General features: G+C 35.8%; 1 protein-coding gene across 1 annotated transcript in view; it reads right to left on the bottom strand.

Moving 5' to 3' along the window:
* Positions 1-25723, bottom strand: part of GPC5 (glypican 5) — a 1460504-nt gene that overhangs the window by 707576 nt on the left and 727205 nt on the right. The window lies entirely within an intron of this gene.

Genomic DNA, 25723 nt, shown 5'->3' with positions numbered 1-25723 from the left:
TCCCCCTACAGCACAGGAGTTCCAGCAATACTTTTGAACAACATTGGAAATTTCTGAATGTCTTTTCAGAAAGGTGATGTTATAAATAGAATATTTCACTTAAAACTAAGCCTGATTAAGTTAGTCCAATGCAGTATGTTACATTTACCCCTCTAAGGTGGTTTTGGAGAGCACATGGCCAAGTGTGAGCACTAGAGAGTACTAGTATATTATGAACAAAATGTACAACTGCTGACCACTTAGTGGTCATTTAAATTTTCACAGCGCTTTATGAAAGACTTAGGGTTGTTACTTCTGTGACTTTCCAAATAATATTATCAATTAGCAGACAATAATTAAACACACAACCCAAAGACAGCATTTTATACTGAAGAACAGAGAGTCAAATAGCCTCAGGATATCTAACATAAATATGTTTATCATGTTACAAACACTTAGATTAAGTAACTGGATTGTGAAATTCACAAACTTTTAAAATTAAACAATACAAATTTTAGGTCACCAATTCTGAAACATTAGTTTTCTAACAAAAACACTAAAACAATTTGACAGTAATTTTTAAATTCTTATTTTTGTTTATCAGCATTTTGCAAAAAAAGTCAATAGGTGGCATTAAATTAAAAAGAAGTCTTCTTTCAAGATCAAGTGAACTCAGCAAATATTAAGTTAGACAAACTTTTCTACTGTGTTTAATATACTGATGTGTATACTACTCCCTGTAAAGGGAAGGGACAGTACAGCAATGAAGAAACACAGATAGGAAATAAACCACATAAAAAGTCAAATCTAAAAAGGAAAGGATAAATGGTATTATTTTATACCACTATATAAATGATAAATAATGATGAATGGTAAATAAAGTAACACCAGTTATCATTTGTTATTGTGAAATATTCCATTTGTTATCTATTTAGTATAATCATAAAGGGCTTGGATTCTGAGGTCCAACATACTTCGATGTGAATCTTGGATTCTGACATATACCAACCACGAGACATGGAGTATTGAGTAAGTTACTGAATAAATCAGTTTCCTCAAATCTATAATAGGGACAATAATACACCTGGACCATTGCTCATATTGTGAGAAAAACATATGCAAAGCACTTTGCAAATATTTAATATGCCAGCACATTAAACATTAATACATTTTGATTATTATCTATTCTATTATATATTCTAGTACAATATTGTTTAAATTTCCAGAACACATTAATTGAAAGAATTATTTAAGAATGCAACTATATGACTTATAATTTTTCAAAGTATTATCAGACAAGTACAACAAAAGCCAAACTCTCTGGTGATATGCTGCTTTCTTTTGACCTCGACATTCTTTTCCAACATTTTCCCATATCAACTTTATTTTCCCTTTACTTCCCTAAGAATTATTCCAATATTTTACTGGGATCATGGCAAGAACACAGATGGACTCTCATGAACACCACAAACAATGTATATGTTATGAGGATCCAGCCAGGTAAATGAACTCAAAAACACAAACAGAAAGATAATTGATTTTTAAAACCAAACTTACTATTTTAAGAAATTGGTTTTGGTTGAAAGTGATTGGATATATTGTCAGAATTATTCATTTATTTGTAATTATTGTTAAATATAATGGAGGACTTAAAAAACATTTATTCTGTTTTCTCCATTTTTTTCCTCCATCACTTCAGTGACATTCTAGGAAATGTCTGAGGCACATGAACTCAAATTTTTAAGAAATAAAACTACACAAAACTATATTTTAACTATTCGTGCTAAGGAGAACAGCAAAATGGACACCAAGATTTTCCACCTTAACCCCTGGGGCTGTGAATATGACGTCAGTCGTGCCTACCAACTTACATGACAAAAGGAATTTTGCAATGTAACTGATGCCATTAACCAGTTGATTTTGAGTTTACAAAAAGGGAGATGATCTGCTTGGAATAATGCAACCACATGATTTTTTTTCCCTTTTTTAAAAATTATACTTTAAGTTCTAGGGTACATGTGCACAACGTGCAGGTTTGATACATAGCTATACATGTACCATGTTCGTTTGCTGCACCCATCAACTTGTCATTTATATTAGGTATTTATCCTAATGCTATCCCTCCCACTGTCCCCCAAAGTTTCCTCTGACTATCACCAGAAGTTAGACATTCCAAGCATGAGATGTGAGGGTGAGGAGCTTGCATGCAGGGGCCCATGCTGCTGCCCTTGAGGGTGTGAGCTTGGATGATGTGATAGGGCCTATCAAAGGTCCTATGGCAAGGAACTGTACCACTAGTGTCCTCTTGGAGCTGAGAGTGACCTGCCTTGCAGCCAGCAAGGAATTGAAGTCTTCATTCCTACAACTGAGTTCTCTCAACAACCTAGACGAGCTTGGAAGCAGATTCTCCCCCTCAGCTCCCAAACTGAGTCAAGCTAGGCTGACAACCTGCTTTCAGCCTTGTGAGACCCTGAGCAGTGAGCCCACCCAGACTTCTCATCTGTGGAATAGTGAGCAGTAAATGGATGTTGTCTTGAGCTGCTACATGTGTAGTAATTTGCTATGCAGGAAGAGAAAATGAATACACGAATACACTCTCTAACCCTCAAATGGGCCACATTTACTGCTTGGCAATTGTGTTTGAAAGCTTTTGATTCTCTAGCATGTTTCTCAGAATGAGAGGTCATCATTTCTGTAAGATACCACCTTCCTGAGAAGATGGTACCCTTGGAAACAAGCTCTCAGAAAAACCTTTTCAGTTTATTTACCTCTTAATAATCCCTCTCACTACATTTCCAAGTCTCTGAGCAAGAAATATAATTGCGTGATTCAGATATATCCAGGATCCCACCCGATTCGTGATTCTCAGTCCCCAGTACTACCCTAGCCCTCTTGTAGGGTCAATATCTCCCTTTCCTTCGCATGGAGGCTCTGCCTGATCATTTTCATTTTCTCGCTTTTCAATTATCATACATCCACAATGTACACTTTCACTCTCATATTGTAATAAAACTTGATTTGCAGAAATTTCCAGTAAATTTGTAATCAACAAAAACAATGGGCTTTTCACAATAAGATCTTTATTCAAATTTTCTTTAACTACACTATCCTGATTTCTTCTTAAAAGTTTGCTTATCTTTCTCCTCACTTCCTCTCTCTTGCCTCCTCCAACATCCACATGGGAGTGTTTCAATTAATAATATAAATCCCCTACTTCTTAGTCTCTTTCTTGGAATTCATCCTAACAGATTGAGCTCTGACTTGTACACAAATTACACTCAAGTCCTTATCTGCAGCCCTTGTTTTTCTCTGTAGTTCACCTCTAAGCAGCAACTGGAAGTGAGATGAACTCTACCACTTTCTGTCTTAAAATAAAACTGCTCATCTCCACTATTCGTGTGTCATTACTGTTTATCTTCCCAGCTCCCTCATTACAGGGGCCATTAGTCTCTCCTACCCACTACCACCATATTATTTTCTTAAAATAAGTACTTTCACCGTGTCATTTTTCAGCCTTACTGCTCTCTGTGATTCTTTACTGTCAAAACCACTGGTTCCCAACATGACATGTGTCTAGAGGAGAGTTATCAATCCAAAAAGATGGGTCACAGAAAGAGTGATAAAATGTGGAAAAATGTTTGAGAAATGCATACCATGGCCGCTTCTTAATTTCCTAGAACTAAACCCACATGAGAAATTTTGCAGGAGGCAATCTTGTCTATATGAGATTTGTCTCACAATTTCTAAATGTACCTAAGAAAATTACCCCTCTTCCCTCACTGAACATCCACTGACATGCTTTTAGAAATGACGCCAAGAAAAAAGTTCAAATTTGGCCCAGAAGTCAAGGTTCCATATTATGTATTATTTTGTTTTGCTTGTAAATTGTATCTAAACACAGCTCCCCGCTACCCAGCTTCTACTGCAGAACCATCAATCTGTTCTTCCAGAAATTGTATGACTTTATGTCTAGAATTTTGCTTATGCTTCTTTTACATTCTTCTCACTTCCAACTGCTGTTTTTCCTTCACATAGAATACACCCTTTCATTTTCTTATTTTATCTACTTAATTTTCAAATTCAAACTCAAATACCTCTTTTTCCATCCCGCACATATTTCTGTGATAATTTTAACTCTGCATCGTTTACTTGCACTTAATCCACTTTCTTGAACATGTCATATCTTTCTGATTAGTAATAAATTTCTCAAATATAAGAATTCAACCTGCTTTCCATCACCTTCCATCATGACTTGAGTACTTACCACATTGTAGACGCTAAATACATCTATTTTGATTTATTTATTTGAACTTGGAAATAATTTAAGCTTACCCTGCCTTCAATGCCCTCTATATCTAATGGAATAGTGTTTTCTCTTCTCTGAAAATCATCAAAGACCCTGATGTTCTAGAAAAACTTTGGTTTTACACTTATTGACTGGCAGATGAACTGATTCATTTATTCATCCCATGAAATTAATTCAGTATATTCTAAATATAACACTTTTTTTTTTTTTTTTTTTGAGATGGAATCTCACTCTGTCACCCAGGCTGGAAAGCAATGGTGCAGTCTTGGCTCACTGCAACCTCCGCCTCCCGGGTTCAAGCAATTGTCCTGCCTAAGCCTCCCAAGTAGCTGGGACTGCAGGCGCATGCCACCATGCCTGGCTAATTTTTTGTATTTTTAGTAGACACGGGGTTTCACCATGTTAGCCAGGATGGTCTCGATCTCCTGACCTCATGATCCACCCGCCTCGGCCTCCCAAATTGCTGGGATTACAGGCGTGAGCCACTGCGCCCAGCCATAACACATATTTTGAAAGATAAACATCCGTATCAAAAGAGAAGGCATAGCCTTGGTTCTTAAGAAGTGATTACATACTTTATTTCAAAAATGAAATATATGACTATACAGCAAAATAAAATTGGGATAAAAAATAACCTGAAAATCAGGAAACAGGAGAGACAGTGTAAACATTTAGTTTTGTGGTCTTGCCTAATTATTTTTCTTATTGCCAATAAGGAATAATTTAAAATGACCTTATTCCTGAGTACCTGGAGACTTCTAAGTTTTTAAAACAATTTAATGTTGAAGAATCATACCAAGAAATACTTCCAACATATATTTGTGTTGCCATCCTAGTTACTATAAACCAGAGAAAAATGTTCTAATTACCCTTTTTAATATGTACAAAAATGCTTCATTATAAATCTGGAATATAGGAATATTTTCAAAAATGGATTTTTGCAAAAAGTCTGTTATTTTTTTTTTCCCTGCAGCAGGGACAGAACTGTAGCTTCATGATCTGAGATATCAGGTAAGGAAGTCCTCCCCTATTCTTTCTCAAGGGATAGGCTGTTTATATTCCTCTCCTCCAATCCCTCAGAGACAGCATCAAATAACTCCCCTATGCTCTGTGCTGTGTTGGCTCCATCCTCGGGGCAAGTGTTATTATTTCACATCTTACTCTTAAATCGCTTTCAAGAAATAGACATAGTTTCCACCAAAGAAGAGCCCTTCCCAACAAACCTTTAATAACAACAAAGGGTTTCCATATATGCACCCTTAAGCGAACATACACAAATGAAATGAATCTACAGATTGATAATGAAGCCAGTATGTTTTTTTTTTTTTTTTTTTTTTTTGAGATGGAGTCTGGCTCTGGCTCTGTCACCCAGCCTGGAGCGCAGCGGCGTGATCTCGGCTCACTGCAACCTCTGCCTCCCGGGTTCAAGCAATTCTCCTGTGTCAGCCTACCGAGTAGCTGGGACTACAGGTGCACACCACCACGCCCAGGTAATTTTTGTATTTTTAGTAGAGACAGGGCTTCACCATTTTTTGCCAGGATGGTTTCGATCTCTTGGCCTAGTGATCTGCCCACCTTGGCATCCCAAAGTGCTGGGATTATAGGTGTGAGCCACTGCGCCTGGCCAAGAAGCCAGTTTTTATAAGTGACACATGAATATCAATCGTATTAGACACACTCCTGCCACATACTTTAACAAATCTCTCATTTTTACCACATACATGAATAGCTGTCCCATATATTCATACAAGATGATTTTCTTGATTAATAAACTTCATTTTTTAAGAGTAGTTTTAGGTTCACAGCAAAATTGAGTGGAAAGTAGAAGAGTTCCCATAGACTCCCTACTCCCAACACACACACAGCTTCCCCCACTGTCAACATCCTGCACCAGAATGATGCATTTTTTTATAATCGATGAACCTAAACTGACACATCACCATCACCCAGAATCCATAGTTTACATTAGGGTTTGATAAAATAATTTTTTAAAACTTAAAACCCCAACAAACTTAACATTACTTCTCTGGGCCATACATTTTCTGCATTAGTAAATGGAATACGAATATTCATCTGGAGCTGGGAGTGGTAGGGCATGCCTGCCGTCTCAGCTTCTTGGGAGGCGAGGTGGGAGGATTGCTTAAGCCCAGGAGGTGGACACTGCAGTGAACCATGATTGCATCACTGCACTAAAGCCTGGGCAGCAGAGTGAGACTGTCTCAAACAAAATGAAACAAAATAAAACAAAGACAACAAAAAGGTAATATTTATTTGGAAGGTTTTTATGAGTATTATTTGAGATACATTATGAAAAATGCTAGCACATTATGAGTATTCAGTTATGGTTAGTTAACTTTATCATTAAGATCGTTATAACCAGTAGGAGCTGACACTGCTACCCAATCCTGTATTGGAGGAGAGAACCCATATGGGAGTAACATTAACTGGCTCCCCACTCTGCCTTGACTCTGTCATTTGAGTCTACCTAATTATAAAATAAACAGTGTTTCAAGTTTTGAACTTATTCCCTGTCATGGTGGGTACAAAGTCAATCACTACACCTGTAGTTATAGAACAATTAGAACAGAGGAAAAGACACAATTTTTAATTCCAGCCACACATTAATTGTGTGCCTTTAGGCAAATCACTTAAGCTTGTTAAATTCACTTTATTCTACTGAATAATAATACATGGGAAAGCACTTTATATACTTGAACAAACTATGCTCATTTACAGGGTTCTGCGCATGACACTGCATCCGTAAAATTGAGAAACCAACAAAGTGAGGACAGGATGAAAAAAAAAACAACTTTCAGAATGTGCTTCCTTTCCTCAATGCCATGCAGTTTGTGCAGTCAGCTGATTAGCCAAAAATAGTTTTGATGACTGATGCTTCCTGCTTATGTTTAGTTGGTTTAGGAAGCTCATTAGGGATGCTATCTTGGAGATGAGTCTGGTGGGTAGAATATCTGATGACTCTTAAGCCAATGTACTTCTTTCAGCTGGTGAATTAATTTCTCAATAGAATCAGTTTGCTTTTTACTAACTGTCTGGCAATATCCCATATTTGCTATAGCCTTTCAAACACTTGCAATAAGATCTGGCTCACACATACAACCTGTTAGTGGTGAAAGAGAAACATTCATCATATTCAAATATCTCCAAACATGAGAGCAGATGAATATGCTTTAAGACAGTATACATAATGATACATCTCCATTTTTCCCTTCCTCTTACGATCATTTACACAGATATATGAGAAGTAAATATGTGTTTAGAAAGTATTAGTCATCACAGATGTACCTCTAGTCACCCATTCAAATGTAAACATGGTAAAATATGCACTCGTACACTTTTATACTATAATGAGTATAGTAGGTGAAAATTAGTGTTGCCAGAAAAAATTCAAAGCAGAAAACTGAAGGTATAGAAAAATTATACTTTTTATTTTGTGATTGATAAACCATCTTTAAATAATATATCATGTATAGAATAAAAAATTATAGATATATACATGCAATTATAAATATATGTGAATTTAATTTTGTTAAAAGGTAATTGGCATCTGCAATTTCATGGAGACTAAGTGAAACCCATAAAGAAATGTGTGTGAAATAGGAAAGCAACAAAAGCTCGTAACATTTTAAAATTAGAAATCAGATTCAAAATCCATCATGATCTATTTTAAATTTATCTCTACAACATATTTCAATTGAGACATAAAACAGACTTTATATAACATGCCTCACTATTTAGAGCATAATTCCCTTTCCCCAATCCCCAAACTATGTTTCCATCTACATGCCACCCCACCCAACTCTCACCTCTTCCATTAGCATGATTACAAACATATTTTACAAATCTTATACCAAACTTTTCTACTGTCTCTTTCAAATGTAGAAATACCGTATACATAAACCCAAATACCACAAATCTTCACATTTATATTTTCTAAAGCAGTTAAACCTTTATAGACAATTCTACCTAAAAAGCCGAATGCGCTTTACAATGTGTCATGTTATGTTAAGTTGACCAGACACTGAAGTCATTTCTGTCGGATTTCTTGTCAGTGTTTGCTTTTAAAGTTTGAACTTTCTGATCTCGGCTCCTGTTGTGCCAGTAATTTGAAAGGTCACTGCTCTGTTGGCATTTGGTTTATGCAATGCAGTCTGGCAATTTATAAAAGTCTTGTGAATTTGTACACAGAATATTGAAGTTAGAAAAGGCTTATCACTCTCTTGGCTCTAATACTGCCCAGAGGTTATTTGTTCTTGTTCCCATAAGAAAATCCTGTATGTCTCTCCATTACCATTCCTGATCCTTACCTCCGGTTCAAAATGTGGCCAGTTCCACCTTCTAAGCCCTCATACCAAAATTGACTGGGTAGGTTTATTATGAATTTGTGTCGTTGTCCAAACTCTACATTAGACCTCCCAGGAGAGTTCAAACTAAAAACTAACGAGTAAGTGAAATATTACAATTGAAACAGGGGAGAAAACATAACCTCAAGTAGGACTCAGAAAAATCGTGGGACAAAAAGAGGAAGAGTACACGCCAAATGTTCTCAATTTTGAAATGGCTCTTGTGAAACATCTATATGAAAACACTTCAAGGACCTGAAAAAAATTGGTGAAAAAGCAAACAACCTGCCTTGCAAAACAACTCCAGAGTTAATGTCAGAGCTTTCTATCAAAACATCCATGTTAAGTTCACTGGAAAGATTCAGAAGATCAATGACAGGAGTAAGGGAAAAAAACAAGGACATTTTGTGAGTAAGCAATGTATAATGACCCTGCAGCAGGAGAACCAGAGAGGGGGGGAAAGGAAATGGAGGTATAAGTAAATTAATTGCCTCTAACATGTTTAATGAAATAATTAGATGTGTGACACAAATTTCTTAATAGTCAAACATTATGCAGTATGTGATGCATAAGAATTATACTACCCCAATTTTTAAATGTGAGATTTTCCTGATGCCACTTTCATTTACCTACACTCACACAAATGGCACAAATCACATATACATATACTGACACGAAAATGTATATGTGGGAGGGAGAGAAAGAGGCAAGAAAACTTTCATCATGATACATTGCCAATATAAGAACTCCCTTTTAGAAAGATATTTTATTCAACTTATCAAAATTGTAATTGCCAATGGAACAGAAACCATCACAAATAAGAACTTGTAACTGACCCAGGTACAAGTGAATTTCTGTGACTGAAATCCAGGGGCATTCTAAGCAAGAATAGTTCAACAGTAACTAATCTCATTATTTTTCAAGTTTATTAAGTCCTATTTATTATATTTATAGTGTGGTTTCTCATCAAGGAGTTGCTTATTGAACATGCCAAAAGCCTTCATCTCTTTAACTAGGTCTTTATATGCATAGGGAATGTTTAAATATCCACAAAAGTAATACAAACTAACACTTTTTAGATTTTAACGTATATATTTGAAGATACGTTTTCCCCAAATGTACAGTTCTTCGTGGCCTGGATTGCCTCAGGAAACTGCCTTTGCCTGTTGTGGGTATCATGACAAGTAAGGGCACTGGTAATTCACTGTGAGAAAATGCCTAGCTGTTTGCCTAGTTATGCCGTGTCATCTTCCCAACACTACAGAGCACAGTAACCTAATTTTCAAAATCAAAGACAGAACAAAACTGAACAGCTACTGTTCCTGAGGCAAACAAGTGAATAAATTCCAAAATATGCCATGAACTCATTGAAGATGAATTTTAGACAATTCTACATTGTCTGTTGAATCAGCATTCTATTAACCACACTCTATAGAAGTGAAGCCAACCCATACTACCAAGAGTGTATTAATTTTGCATGCGTTTCCTAGTAAGCAATGTAGACAGTATTAATGTTTATATTGCCAAGGTAATAGTTTGTGTCCCTCAACTCATCTGCTAAATTTTGCCTCACCTGGCTCAGTCAGAAGGAACAGAATTGACAATACTAACTAATCTCAGTTATCTCCACGGACAGAAAAAAACATGTATTTTCTACATGGACTGCGGGAATCAGCATTTTCTGTTCTTAACTTAGATTTTTTTCCCTTGTCTTTTTGCTTTATGACCCCAATGTATTGATGTATTTCTAACACTACAACAAGATTTGTGTCACTCAACTCGTGTGTTGTAATCATTGTCTTTTAACCATTTATCTCCATGAGACTGATGTCATTGAAAGATAGAAAAGAAACAAAAAGCATAGAAGGGAGAGAGGGAGGGAGGAAGACTTTAATCATGATACAATGCCAAAGTAAGGGCTCCTTTTAAGAAAGATTTTAAAAACTTTCTTCATCAAAATTTCCATTGCCTCCTTGAATGAACTGTGAAGGATTGCAAATTCCTTTAAAACTTGGTTTTGGCAACAAATCTGGATTTCCTTCATTAGCCAGCTATGCAGAATTCATTTTCAAATGCTCTATTAAAAAGGGAAGTTTCCCCTAAAGTTTCCCAGTCTATTAAAGGTTTCCTTCCAAAAGGAGCTCATTCTGATCCCATTTAGTACGACACCCTCGTGTATGCCAGATGGCACAGCATCATAGCTTCACAAATGTCATTCTGATTCTCACCTTTAAAATGAAATTCCCTTAAGCTACCTTTCTTTACATAAACTACAAAATTGTAGACAAAGATATGCCAAATTGAAAGCCTCTTTGCTAAATATTTTAGAAATAATTTGAGAAAAATGGGTGCCATTTGAAACCTTAGTTGTCTTGGAAAGGGGGTAGGTGGGTATTTGACTACGATTCTGGTCAATATTTCTCCTGTTAACTATTTAAATGTGTGACCTTAAAAGAAAATCAATCTTGTTGAGACTAATAAATGTCTCATCCAAAAAAAAAAAATGAAGAGCTTAAAATTTCTTATGTGTCTTATAGCTCAAAAATTTTCAATTCTAATATGTCTCAAGCCATTGTAACATTTGCTTTAGAAATAGGTACTATATAATCAAGGCATATTGCAGGCCTCTGTGATATTTATTTCAATTTCATTCCTTTTTAGGCTAATTTTGGGATTTTAAAAATTGAATTATATGTTATGGGTTGAAATATGTTTTTCCCCAAAATATATGCTAATGTCCTAATCCCCAGTACTTCAGAATGTGACTTTAGAAATAGGGTCTTTACAGAGGTAATCAAGTTTAAATGGAATCATTAGGGTGCACCCTAATCCAATATTACTAGTATTCTTATAAAAAGGGGAAAATTGAACACAGAGGAATACGCACAGAGGGAAGACTATACAGAGACACAAAGAATATGCCATGTGTAGTCAGAGACTGGGCGGACACACCTGTAAACTCAGGTATACCAGTGATTTCCAGCAAACCACCAGAACCTGAGAGAGATTCAGGAAACACAGACAGCCTCCCTCATATCCTTCTGGAGGAAACTACCTTGACTACATCTTGTTTTCAGACTTCAAGCTTCCCAAACTGTGACACAATAAATTTTTGTTGTTTTAAGCAACCCAGTTTGTGGTACCCTGGCGAATAGCTCCCACAAATGAATACATTGTTATAGACTAAAAAGTGCATAAATCATACATGTACGATTTTCATAATCTTTCAATATGGTCTCAGTCATGTGACCATCATAAACAAGAGCACCTCAGAAGCCTCTTTTATGCCTCATTAATTTTCTTCTACCAAATATAACACTCTTGACTTCCTCTACAATAGATTCATTTTTCCTGAGGAAATTTATATGAATACAAGCATATTTGTGACATCACAGATGTAGCAACCGTTCTTTAATTGCTGTATTTTATTCTATTCTATCAATGATCCAATAAAATATGTTTACATTCTGCCCTTGGTGGACAATTGAAGTGTTTTGAGAGTATGGATATAAAAATAATATTGTAATAAAAGTCTTTTGGTTTAAAAAATTCCCAGTCATATCTGTTGGGTATATACTTAAGTGTATAATGGTGGGTCATAGATAGGTAAAATGTGCTTTATTAATCTACTTATTTTTCTTTTAAATATTAATATATAATTTACACATAACAGAGTATACAGATCTTAAGTATACTCCTTATTGAATTTTCACATAGGTTCATATACATGGAAAAACTTAGATAAAAAAAATCATCTTAGAAATACCCCATAAACCTTCTTCTTGCCATCTCAGTCAATAACCACAACCCAAAAAAAGGTAACTCCTATACTGACCTCTGTTTACATAGATTCATTCCATTAATAATGTTAATAGGCTATTAATGAGCTTCATAAAAATAGTATCATGCAGTATACATGCTCCTGCATATGACTGATTTTATTCAACATTAGGTTTTAAACATTTATGAGATTCTTATATATACCTATAGTTCATACTTTATAATTTTAATAGGGGTATTCCATTTTATAAATATATAACTGTGTTATTAGATGATTCACCTGTTTCTAATTTTGGGCTACTATAAATAATGCTAATTGAATATCTTATACATATCTTTTGATAGACTGACATAGACTGAAGTACTCAATGATCTTGACTATATCCATCCAGGAGTGGAATTGCTGGGTCAAAGGGTACATATACATTTAACTTTAGTAGGTATCGCCAAACAAATTTTCAATATGATTTTTCGGATTTACATTCACATAACAGTCTATAAGAGTGGTAGTTATTCCACACCTTCTGAAACCCTTGATATTATCGGTCATTTTAATTTTGGGTATTTAGTGGGTATATAGTGGTGTTTAAGGCCGTTTTAATTTGCATTTCTGAGCAATTAATGATTTTCTTAGGCTTTTAGGTTTTTAAATATCTGCTAATAAAGTGCCTATTCAAGTCATTAGTCCATTAAAAAATAGATTTTCTGAATTTTTCAAATTGATTTTTAAGAGTTCTTTATTAATTCTGGATTTAATTTTCTGTTTCTGTTTTTTTAACTATCTTTTTCTTTTTTTTGCCATTTTTAGAATAATTATTTACTTTTCATCTTATTAAAATACTTGTAATTCCTTTTCAGTACTTTATCTACATAATCCATTATTTATTCTAGACTATTGTGGACTACCTTAATTAGCACTTTTTCCACTTCTCCAACAATATAAGTACCTTAGAACAGTTAAACACTATTTGGCTACTCCCACTCTTTGTTGTCATATATTTTATACAACATTTAAACTTTCTAAAAGACAAGTTAATTATATTTATCCTTACTTCTCATGTTTATTTGCATGGCGAATATTCCTTATAAATTACTTTTCTTGTAATATCTTTCAGATTTTTGTGTCAATGATTACTGGCTTCCCACAAAAAATTAAGTGTTCTTTCTTTTGTATTATTTCCTGAAAATGCTTGTGTAAGCCTAGTCCAATGAGTTCCTTAAGTTTTGGTAAGAATTCACCAGCTAATCCACATATGGTTGGAATTGTGTGTGTGTGTGTTTGTAAAATGTGTTAATCATATAGTTTCTATAACAGATACAGAACTTACTCAGATTTTTAGAACTTCTTGTGCCAATATTTTAAGACTTTTTTTTTTTTTCAGTTAACAGCATTGCTTCCTCTAATTGCATGCTTCTAGCTGGGATAATTTTTTCTTAGTCCGAAGAACTTTCCTTAGTATTTCTGTAGTTCGGGTCTCCTAGGCAAACATTCTCTCAACAATTACTTGTCTAAATATATTTTACTGTGTCTCACTTTTGTGTTTTTCACTGGTTATTAAATTTTAGACTGGCAAATTTGCCCCTCAGCATGTTAAAATGCCATTTCATTGTCTCCAGCTTCCAGAGTTTTTCTTGGAATACTTATTTGTGCTCTATTACTTACTTTTGAGGCTTTTGTTTTAGTTCAGCAGCTTATAATCTGGTCAGGTAAGGTTTTATTTGTATTATGTTCCTTAGGTTTTGTTAAGTTTCTTGCAAGTAGGTTAATATTCTTTATCAATTTTACAAAATTTTTGACCAACGGCTCTTCTGATATTGCTTATTCTCTATTCTCTCTCACTTGTCTTTATGTCCAATTCAGTTATAGTAGATGTTTTGACTGTGCCTCATGTCTTTCTTGTTTTGTTCTGCTTTATTCAATCTCATCAGTTGAGATTATTTCTACAGATCAATTTACATTATTTCTATGAATCTCTTTTCAGGTTAACTTGTTTTACCACACTTATTCAAAAGCAAACCTATTCAGTGACATAAGTTCAATTATTGTATTTCTGTTTTAGAATGTCTATGATTTTTTATAGATTTAAATCTTTGCTACAATCTCCATTTCATCCAGTTTGTCTACTTTTATTATATTAGCAATGGTTATTCTAAATTTGTCTGCTTAATTCTGAACTGTGAATCTGTGGAGCTGTGCTTATTGTGCACACGTGTTTTGTTGATTGTTAATAAAATTATTGCCACTTCACATATCTAGACATTTTTCGTATCATGCTGGACACTATATAAAAGAATAATGAAGTATTCTGATAATGTTAGTTTTAGAATGTATTCCCACTTTTCTCTAATGAGAAGATAGGGTTGGGAGAAAGTCATTATCAATACAATCAGAGATTGAAGTAGTCAGGATTGAGGTTTAGTTTCAGTAAGACTCTGCCATCTTTGGCTTATCTCTGTTTCTGAAGTATGATCCTTTTGAGGTTTTGATTGAGAGCTTGCTGGAACTACTTCATTAGTCATTAGTCTCAAAATTAGTCTCAGATTTAATCTCATTAGTCTCAAAATTCTGTTGGAGATTAAATTTCAGGGGTATTGAGCTTAGGCCTTTAGCATTTCACCCTATTCAGCTTCAAAATCTTAGAAATGTGTTGAACAAGGGGGTTGGCCATGTTTTTGAGGCAGGCTCTCTCCCTTGCAATGAGTTTAGCTCCCAGTTGCTTTGGTGTTCTTGAAGATTTTATTTTACTTTTATTTTTATTTTGAAATGGAGTCTCACTCTGTCACCCAGGCTGGAGTGCAGTGGCACAATGTCGGCTCACTGCAACCTCTGCCTCCCAAGTTCAAGCAATTCTTCTGCCTCAGCCTCCTGAATAGCTGGGACTGCAGGTGCACACCACCACGCGCAGCTAATTTTTGTATTTTTAGTAGAGATGGGGTTTCACCATGTTGGCCAGGATGGTCTCGATCTCCTGACCTTGTGATCCAGCTGCTTCTGCTTCCCAAAGTGCTGGGATTACAGGCATAAGCCACCAGACCCGGCCAGGATTACTTCTTAAATAAAAAGCATGCCTGCAATTGGTCCAACAAGGATTTAAGATGGCTGTTCTAAACAGGTTTTGCTAATGAGACCGAGTCCTCTGACAGAGTAATGAAAGTAAAAATGTCTTGTTGGTATAACAATCATTCTGAGATATTATTAAGATATGTTATTGAGAAACTACCCTACAGGTCTTTAGAAACCCAGGACAAGGGAAAGGCAGTAGGTTTCAACCAACATATTCTGAGGAAGCAGCTTAAAATGTGACAGCATATCTTGTGTTCTGGTCAGTTGGTCTAAGGTAACTCAAATGTGTAAATCATAAAGGCTTTAGAGATGTTCTTGGAGAGATATGTTTAATAACATAGGTGTCACTGGCGAAAGTGTCAGGAAAACTACTATGAACCACTCTCTATAAAAGGTGCTGGGAGAGTAATTTACTTTGGCCTGTAGGGCTCAGGTTAACAGAGGGAGGAACAACAAACCCTGAGAACCATATAGGAGTGAATGACAGACAGGGATACCAGCATCTATTATCAAAGGACCCAGAGGAAACCCGAAGAATAGGGAAAAGCTGAGTAAGTCAATATTCAGTAGGTTTTAAAAGAAGGTAAATATCAAAGAGAGGAAGATTGATCTCAGAAACATCCCTTCACCTGGAGAGTAAAGATGCCATCAGAAGGAGCCCAGGCAAATGGAAACCTTGGTCCCTCCAGGATTGTCTTATTTCATCGCAAAGTGAAATTTTGTTGACTCATATCAACCCAATAATTTCCTGGCCTGGTGTACATTGTGAAAGATAGTATTTCACACTGTTCTATGGGTGTATTTGTGCTTTTTTCTTTGAAAATACAAAAAAAAAGTTAATTTTCACATGAATAATTCATTATCTTTATAAAATTTTAGCCAACATAGAAAACTTTGTGGTTAAATAAAAACTTTATACATTTCAATGTTAAACATCCCTCATAGAGCTTTTTATCCCTGTTTACCCAGCATTTTGTTCATGTCCCTGTACTAGGCATGTGCCCTTAGACAGCTGAAACCTACTTAGATGTATCTGCTATTCCAGACCTGTATCTGGTGTTCGGATGCTTAGTTCTGCTCTGCTAATTCAAGGAATATTAATATTTAATCGATTGAATCCTGAGTACCATTATGTATGTTTCTACTCCTTGAACCCTGTTTAGGGGAACCCTATTTAGTTCTATCAGTAGGGAATTTAAACAACAAAAGGAACCTGATTATTTTAAATCATTGGATTTTTTTTTTACCCCATATAAGTTCAATTCATACTTTTAAAAAGCTAATATTCTAATTTATACATTAAGTATCAGCATCTTTTGATATATATATACACATACACATATATATACACATATATACATATATACACACATATATATATACACATATATATGAGGCACTATGAAAAACAGTGTTTACTTTTGGTTCAAACTAGCTTCCTTTTAAGGCTGCTCTCACCTGCTTTCATTCACGCTTTCATCCAAGTGTTCAGTAACACACTGGTTTTTCGCTGTTTCCTCCAACTTTCCTAGAAGTATGCAATCACCCCCCCTTCCATTATAATTCTTTCTCAATCAATACTACTTTTCCTTCTGAGTAGTTTATCCTTTCTAACCATTAGGAAAAAAAAATATGACCAGCTGATTAAACCACTTGACTTAAGGGTTGAGTGGAAAAGCATATTCCTCCAAAATTGCACTTAAATATTGATGGAGGAAACTGTCAATTCAGAGCCATCTAAGCACGACTGCCTCCTCTTCTATATTGTACCCTGCATTTAAGCAGTTATCACATACACACAAATGCACACACATGCATACATACACACACACACACACTCCAACTTTTCCTTTCCATTTCTATTGTTAGTATCCTACTGGTTTAAGGACCTAACACCCTACATGTTTTAATGAGTTTTTTTCTCTCTACTCAAATCCATTTTACGATGGAGACCAGAGATTGACAAACCTTTCCTGTCCAGGGCCAGATAGTAAATATTTTTGGCTTTGCAGGTAGCACAGTCTCTGTCAAAGCCATAGACATTACATAATGAATGAGCATGGCTGTGTCCCAATAAAACTTTGTTTACATGTATAAGCTGCAGACTAGATTCGGCCCATCAGCAGCAGTTTGTTGAGCCTGGATCCACATAAATCTTACTGATTGCAGATTTTCCCACATTACTTATTACTTAAAAATAAAATCAATCATCTCACTACTTCAACAAACTTAAATAATTTGTCCTATGTGCAAGACATCTATTTACTTGTACTGTGATATCACTAAAGAATAAGATGTTAAATTTAGGCTGACAATTGATAGAAATTTTCCAGTTGTCTTTTTCATACACCTGCAATCTAGTGAAAATAAACTATTGACTTCTTTATATTTCTGATGAAATATGTTGGCCAGGTGTGGTGGCTCATGCCTGTAATCCCAGCACTTTGGGAGTCCAAGGCGGGTGGATCACAAGGTCAGGAGTTCAAGACCAGCCTGACCAACACGGCAAAACCCTGTCTCTACTAAAAATACAAAAATTAGCTGGGTGTGGTGGCACGTGCCTGTAATCCCAGCTACTCAGGAGGCTGAGGCAGGAGAATCACTTCAACCCGGGAGGTGGAGGTTGCAGTGAGCTAAGATTGTGCCACTGCACTCCAGACGGGGCAACAAAGTGAGACTCATCTCAAAAAAAAAAAAAACAAAAAACAAATGTTTCCTTTCTAATGCTAATCTTTACATGTTACTATCCAAAGTCCAACTCAACTCACATATATCTTTCCTCAAATGCTAATTGGATGAATTTCTACATTAGCTAAATTTTCACATGATACTACTTTGCACTATACCATTTTGAGGGCATCACCATTTTGAGGGCATCACCATTTTGAGGGTTCATCTCAGTGTCTAGTACAGATAACATAGTGTCTTACACATCACAGATGCTCAGAAAGTAATTGTTAAATCAGTGCTTAAATAATACAACTCTACCAATGATTTTCCCACTGACTTGAACTAAACATCTTGTTCATTTACCTCTTTTCCCTCTCCTTTTCTCTTTCCCCCTCCCTTTCTCTCTCCCATCTCTGTCCTCCTCCTACTCCCGATATTGGTAGATCCTATAAAATCTTATAGAATCTCACATTTATCTTTTACATCATTCACGTTGCTTCAACTGAAATTCAGATCTTTCATACCTCTTCATTGGACTATTAAAATAGTCTAATTCTTTTCTGTCATTATCTCCATGCCAAACCATCTTTATTATTTATTTATATGTAATATATCACCCCCAAACTTAGCATTTTAAAACACACATTTATTGTTTCAATTTTTGTTGGTGGGAATCCAGATGTGGATTAGCTGTGGCCTCTGACTCTCACTCTTTTAAAAGTCTGAAGTCATCTTAAGGCTAGACAGTGTATTATTTATTTCCAAACTCACTCACACAGTTGTTGGCTTTAGTTTTAAGCCAGGTGTTGTGCTATAGACTCCGTTGGTTCCTTGTCACATGGGCCTCTCCAGAAAGCATCATACAACATGGCAACTCCCTTTATCAAAGCAAGCAAGCGAGAGGGCAAGAGGGAATGCCAGCAAGAGTTGGGGGTGGTGAGCAAGAGGCAAGACATAGTTCCTTGTTACCTAACGAAGGAAGGAACGCTGCATTACTTTTGTTGAATTCTGTCTCTTAGCAGCAAGGCACCAGGTCTAGCTCATACTCCAGAAGGGGAGATAACACAAGATACCAGGAGGTGGAATCAGAAACATGAGAGCTGTGTCAGAAGCCACCCATCCCACCATTACAGATAATTATTACTTTCTTCTATTATGTTATTTTTCTCTCCTTAAAATACTTAAATGACCTAGAGTAGTGGTCTCTACAGTTTTTTTTTATCCTGCTCTTCACTCCCAGAGTATATTAGTTGAGGCAGCAGCTTGTCTGTCTTCATTATCACCAAACTCACACACAATTCATGCATGCAGTAGAGATGCTCTCTGTGTATGCATAAGTCTGGCTCTGCAGAATACATATGTTATTAACGTGGGTGACTATTTTTATCCATGAGCCATTCAATTTCCACTTTCCTCATTCTCAGTGGTCAAAAGCGTTGCTTGCTTTCTACTCTTTACTTCTCATTGTCACCTGGCTTCTGTTAACAATATTCCTGTCTATACTTTTTTTCCTTTTTGCAATGTCATTTTCTGCTTTCTTGCATAATTTCAAGTAAAAAGAACCTTTTTTAAACACTTTCTACCATGGAGTCCTCCTGCACAGTGTGACTTCCCTGCTCAAAACAGTTGTAACATCTGGCTGTTTTCAGTAATTTTTCCTAGTTGGAGCTCAAAGAATAATACGAGAGAACTAGTTTTTTTTTTTTTTTTTTTCCTCATTCTTTCCGGAGTTAAGATGGGAGGGCTGATAATTCTGGAAGACTATTGCAGGGATTGCTAAGATTTTATTACATGAATATGTCTGTCTTTATTTGGATGCTTTTTTTTTTTTTAAAGAAAAGCACAAAGTTAACTGTAGTAAGGATGGTTATTTATACTGTTTATATGTACCTTTGAGATTTCGATTTTGTTAAATGATTATTAAGTCATTATTCACTAGAAAAGAGAAACAAAGCTGAAAACAAAAACCTAAATTTTGAGGACTTTTCAGTACTATCGTAACTATATGCAAACTCAATGCTATTCATCTTTAAAAATAATTTGGAAAATAGTTTAATGAAGACATCTTTGTAGAAAAACAGTACACCTAAATAAGGTTTATTCAATACAAAATTAAGAATATATTTGGTAATGTATGCTTTGAATTAATTTTTAATATCTGTTTCTTCTGTATGTATTTAAAAGGCAAACATGAATTTTAATCATTTTTTATTCATAGGAAATGCATAGGGCATTCAATAAATTTTGTCACTACACTTCTCTGACCTTATATATTCAGTTTTGTCCCCTTGTTTACAATCTGACTGAGCTGTAAAGGCGTAATCATTAACCAATCAAAATAAACACCAAAAGGTCAGTGCATTACATATTCTAGCTGCTTTCCAAAAAAAGGTATCAGGCATTCAAACTTTGCCACATTTTTGCAAGTCCAAACTTGTAAAATAAATCTAAGGTGACATAAGTGAGACTGTGGCTCCCTGTAAAATTTGTAATAAACATGAGAAGAAAGTTCAATTCCCTGCCTTTTCTTTTTTATTATCATATTTTAAAGTCAGTCTCCAAAATTCTAGTAAGTTGATATAGGAAGCACTCCTGTTATAAATGTCATATAACAATCTTGGAAATATTTTCCAGGCTGCAAGTTTCAAAATAAGAACTTCCTTCCTATTTACAAATTAGCGCATGCACATACTTTGGAATTATTTGTGGGTATCAATAACTTTTTATTTTTGCAATTATTTGTGAGTATCAATAACTTCTTTCCGGCTTCAGCCTCCCAAAGTAACTGGAATTAACACGTGCCCGCCACCAAAACCAAATAGTTTTTTTTTTTAAAGTAGAGACAGGGTTTAGACATGTTGGCCAGGCTGGTTTCAAACTCCTGACCTCAGGTGATCCTGCCTTTCGTGGCCTCCCAAAGTGCTAGGATTACAAGCATAAGCCACCCCACCCAGCCAGTGTCAATAACTTCTATCATGACAATTATCCATTTTGGCCATCAGTTATTTATAAATAAGTGATAAGACAGGGCATTCTGCCCTCACATCTATTTGTGATCAAAGGAAAACCAGTATCAAAGAATAGTTATTTTCTGCAGGATCAATGTGATTGGAACATACATAATGTCTATATTCTTTGTATTTTTAGTGTGAAAAATAGTAAGCAAATGATTTGCATGTTTTAAATCATTTGTAAAAATTGCTTTTTTTTGTTGCCAGTATATTTTAACCATTCTGAAGAGAAAGATAAAAAAGGTTTTTGCTTCTTTAAGAATGAATGTAAGGAATAAAATTAGATGGCTAAAAATGTGAAAAAAAAAAAAAAAGACTGACCTATAGGCCAGGAGGAAAGTCTGCCACTAACATTAAAGGTATGAAACCATAACCGTTATTACACAATTTTATCCATTGCATAACAGCAATGGATGCTGTTTCTGTGCTGAATGGAAGGTGAGGTTATAGCAAGAAAACTGCCTACAAGGCCTCATTTACAGGGAAGTTTTGAGAAGCTGGAGAAACACTGAGAAAAAGCATATATGATGGTTGGAATTAAACCATCTACAGAAAGTATGTTCTAAGGTGTTAGGATAAGCACCTAATTAAGCACCAGCAGGCTGAAGCAAGCAGAAGCGTAATTGGAGCTATGTGTTCACACCTCGCTGCTACTGAGAAGCAGCTGAAGGCAGTATCTCTTCAGAAGTTTCGGACATCTGAGCCTTTGAGGCCAAGAAGTCTATGGCTGCTGAAAGCAAAAGGGCCAGCAGATAAAAAAAAATTAAAAAAAAAAAAAAGTGCTGTGTTTTAAAACCCATAAAAACGTCACTGCGAGCCCAAGGTAAATTGTCACTGCAAAGACAAAAGGCACCCTAAATTGCCTAAGCTTCCTGCTCTCCACAGACAATTTCTTTTTAAGATTCCTGGGCAAAGTAATTACTGCTTGATCTGCATCTGTAAAACTATTTTAATTGCTATATTTTGGTATACCATGTGATGTTTGGAACATTGCTGCTGTCACTGGATGAATGTCAGAGTCTGTAGATGTGTGATTTGTTGCAAGTTGCTTCTAGCAAAGACTGAAGTTTATTTCTTCTGACCTTGATTATTACAATTGAATGAGGTAATTGGATGAAAATATCCTTACTTTCATTCCAATCCTAATTTTTTTCTCTTTTAAAATTTTATAAGCAAATAAATTTGGCACTTTCCTCACATTTCAGCAATCTTTTCAGAAAAGACAAACTCTTCACTTGGCCACTATCCCATTTAAAAGGACCCATGAATATCCTGTGAATGAGAGAAAAGGAGATCAGGCACTAAGAAGATGTAATGACATTTGGAAGTCTGAAGGTGAATAGAATGGTCCTGATAGTCTAGCTAAGAAGAAGAGACCCACCACTCTGAGTACACACAATGCCAATGTAGAGGCAGTTTTTCCAAAAATCACCATGGATAAGAACTGGGAAGAGAAGCAGAAATGAAGAAGATTCAAAAGTTGCATATGGGAACAGCTATGTGGGTCAACCTTCCATATACTTCTCCCTATCACATCTATTGCCTGTAGCCTTTCCACAAAGGATAAAATCACCTAAGTATTCTTGAGAACAGCACGATTTGTCCAGAAAAGGCTCGGTGAGACATAGCTGAATGACAGTTAGACCTGACAGATTAATTTAGCAATTGTTTGTGTGACTTCTCAAAGAGCAGAAGTGAGTTACAGCATCATCATAAATGATGGTGAACAGAGATGCAGACCTGAACCAGAACTTTCACCCAACCCCCACAAACGTGACTCCCCACCCTGTGACTAAGCCCATTGGCTCTGGAGCAACTAGTAGAGAAGTGAGTGGATCAGATCAACCACAAGAAAATCGAACAAAGGATTCTGAAGAGTGGAACTGAGGTTACAATAGAAATGTATTCAATATTATGGAAAATAATTATGTCTATATTTTTTAAAAGAAAAAAATACCAGTTTTACTTGGACGTATGTGGTTGAAGGAGAGGGGCTGTGGGCATCTCTATCCTCCTGTTGAATAGTGAGGTGTCAGTAACTGTGTTCAATAGAAGAACTAGTGGTCTTTTCAGAAACTTTGCTGTTGGGATTAAAAAGTACGCTAGTGGATAGGAAATAATATTACCACAATAATTTCAAGATGAATTGAAAAGGCAAATGTTGAAAGCTAAATTTCAAATTCATTTGAATATGAATTGATATTTACATAATCTGGAGGCAGAGCCTGCATAGAGCTGGACACCATAAGGGAAAGGACTACAGATTAACTAGATAAAATTTCACATCTCAATTTTCCAAATGAAATTTTATCCTGTTTAGTAAACATCACTTAAACACAATTTTAACATTACAAATATATCCATACATACATATGTATAAATGTGTTATTTATGTAAAAAGAAAATGATATACTAAACAGATCAACATTAAAACACATTTTTGTACATAAAAGTGATTAACAAGGGAGGGTAATGTGTTTCTTTTTTCAAAAATAGTCATTAGGATGGGCTTGGTGGCTCGCACCTGTAATCCTAGCACTTTGAGTGGCAGGAGTGCTTGAGTCCAGAAGTTTGAGACCAGCTTGGCTAACATAGTGAGACCCCATCTCTACAAAAAAATTTTAAAAAATAGCCAGGCATGGTGGTGCACACCTGTAGTCCCAGCTACCCAGGAGGCTGAAGCAGGAGGATTACTTGAGCTGAAGATGGAGGCTACAGTGATTGATCATGCCACTGAACTCCAACCTGGGTGACAGAGACCTCATCTCAAAACACAAAGATAGTCATTAAAAAGAAAGGCACTTCTGCAAAGGAAGAAAGGCAGTTGATTTGTCATAGAGTAAATTTTATCAAGAGTTTACTTACTGCTGCTTTTAAAGGGTATCTTACAGTCTGTAAATTAGCAGATGGAATAATGACTTGTACTTCCCTCTTATGAGTAATTAAAGCAGTTTATTTTTGTTCAGTACTTCAACACCTGCATTTACTGTCTGATTAGGCAACTTTTCTAGAATATGTTATCTGCAAACCCTCTTCTCATATGCAGATCTACAACCTGTGAATATAACATTCCTGATTATATCATGACCACTCCTAGTGGGCTATGCTGGTAGCTTGTTTTGTGTAAATATAGACCCAGTGCTTTTTCCTCTTTATTCTTTCTGTTGAGTGCTCTTATATGTATAGTTGTGCAGAGAGAATACACTTAATACAAATATTTTCAGAATTTATTGGACAAAATGACACAAAACTAAAAAACTCATCTACACATGAAATTCAAAGAAGGCATTATTTTTCCTTACAAAATTGTGGAAAAATTAATTCAGATAGTAACAAAGAACTAGTTTTAAAACTAAAATTCTCCCAGCACTTTGGGAGGCCGAAGCGGGCGGATCACGAGGTCAGGAGATCGAGACCATCCTGGCTAACATGGTGAAACCCCGTCTCTACTAAAAATACAAAAAAAAAAAAAAAAATTAGCCAGGCGAGGTGGCGGGTGCCTTGTAGTCCCAGCTACATGGGAGGCTGAGGCAGGAGAATGGTGTGAACCCCGGGGGGTGGAGCCTGCAGTGAGCCAAGATCGCGCCACTGCACTCCAGCCTTGGTGAAAGAGCAAGACTCCGTCTTCAAAAAAAAAAAAAAAAAAACTAAAATCCTAATGTGAATGTATATAGGTGATATGATTTGACTCTGTTCCCACCCAAATCTCATCTTGATATTTAGCTCCCATAATTCCCACATGTTGTGGCAGGGACACAGTGGGAGGTAATTGACTCATTGGGGCTGGTCTTTCCCATGCTGTTCCCATGACAGTGAATAAGTCTCATGAGAGCTGATGGTTTTATAAAGGGGAGTTCCCCTGCACAAATGCTCTCTCTTGCCTGCCGCCATGTAAGACATGACTTTGCTCCTCATTTGCCTTCTGCCATGATTGTGAGGCCTCCCCAGCCAAGTGGAACTATGAGTCAATTAAACCTATTTCCTTTATAAATTACCCAGTCTTGAGTATGTCTTTATTAGCAGTGTAGGAACAGACTAATATACAATAGGCAAAAAGAAGGAGTTTCTTTTCAACCTGCTTTAAATTATTTAGTGGTTAAAGTATTTAAAACCTTTTCTTCTACTTTTAGGAAAACAATGAGAAAGCTGAGCACAGGTCCAACTTGTTATTCAACTAAAAATTATTGAAAAATATTTGAGTATAGACTTATGGCAGCAGCCAAGACAAAGCATGCTCACCAAGGCCTATTTCTCCTACTGATTGAAATTGAAACTCTGGACATAAAAAGCAACTACAGGACTCTTAAAAGTAAGCAATAACAGATGGATTGAAAGCAAAATCAAAATACCAATAGTGATCTGTAATAGGGGTGGGTTTAATGGGCTTTTTTTTCTAACCCATGGTGTGCAAAATTTCTACTTTTTCTAGCCAGAGAACCAGGAATGTGGCCTCCGTAAGATGGATCATATATAGAGAAATAATCCTTTTGTTTTTCATTTTCCCACTCAGCTCTACCTGGAAGCCAGATCTAGTTCTGAAGCTGCTGTCATG

This window comes from Pan paniscus, chromosome 14, assembly GCF_029289425.2.
Source record: "Pan paniscus chromosome 14, NHGRI_mPanPan1-v2.0_pri, whole genome shotgun sequence".
In the NCBI taxonomy this organism is placed as follows: Eukaryota; Metazoa; Chordata; class Mammalia; order Primates; family Hominidae; genus Pan; species Pan paniscus.
Note: the sequence above shows the minus strand (reverse complement) of the source record. Positions and strands in the feature narration are given on the sequence as shown.